Raw genomic sequence first — 1,131 nt, forward strand, 5'->3', positions numbered from 1 at the left:
AGTCATTTATTCTCTCCCACCTTTAAACACTTTGGGCTTTGAGGAAAATAAGAGAACCTCGCCACCTGGTGGCTGCTCCTGGTATGTGGTAATAAGGCAGCCCCTTTCTGGTCTCAAGGAGAGAGGAGAGAATGACTCCGCCTTTGCTGCTCTACTCCCTCAAGGCACCTCTCAAACACCTGTGCTGGCCTCTCCTTCAGAGTCACTGTCTTTAACAATCCCTTGCCTTGCTCTGCCCAGATGCATCCTAATAAAAACTGAAACAGCAGGGTTTTTTTTCTCTATTCTTCTAGTGAGGATGTTTCATGAGACAGAGTCCAGCAATGAAGGGCCAGAACGCCCCTAATTTTATTTCATTTTCAAAAAGATCAGACATTCAGTATTCATGCTCTTTAAGAAGGGATTCACAGTTGGCCAGGAAATTGTCATTCTAAAATATCCACTTCATAGCTGCCTCCTATCTTGGGCTTTAATCTCTAAAGCAAAGAAAGGTACATGTAGGTATCCCTTGCTTTAAACAATTCATGGAATTAAAATGTTGTATGTAAATTGAACTTTTGAATTTCTAACCATAATGATTACCTGGGTACATTGTTTTATTAAACACTTAACTAATAAATTGCAGCTTTTGAAGTTTAGGTTTCTCAATTCTAGAGAGAGGCTCTCTTCATGATTTCCAATTGCCTGTCGATGGATATGTGCCCAGCTATATCAGAGTCACTTGGGGAAATTAAAACACAAATACAAAAAGATTCCTGGGCTCCTCTCCAAAGATGCTGATTCAGTAGGTCTGTGGTGAAGCCCAGGCATCAGCATTTCTAAATGCTCCCCAGGAAGTACTGATAAGCCATGAGCTCAGCTTCGCTGACCATAGTAAAGAGTGTTGGTGCTTTACACACAAATTAGATAGTTTTCACTCACCAGGTCGGCAAACAAGTGGAGAAGTAGTAAATATCCCCTTATAATGATGACGTGGGGAACAGAGCATTCTCATTCCTGCTGCCCAGACTGCGAACTGCAGCAAAAGATTAAGAAAGTAATCAGACAGTTATTTTTAACATCTAAAATGTTAAATCGGCCTAGGACCCAGAATATAAGGACCAAGGACAAAGAAGTTCATTGTACCATTAG

Source organism: Balaenoptera musculus, chromosome 4 (assembly GCF_009873245.2).
Source record: "Balaenoptera musculus isolate JJ_BM4_2016_0621 chromosome 4, mBalMus1.pri.v3, whole genome shotgun sequence".
Classification (NCBI taxonomy): Eukaryota; Metazoa; Chordata; class Mammalia; order Artiodactyla; family Balaenopteridae; genus Balaenoptera; species Balaenoptera musculus.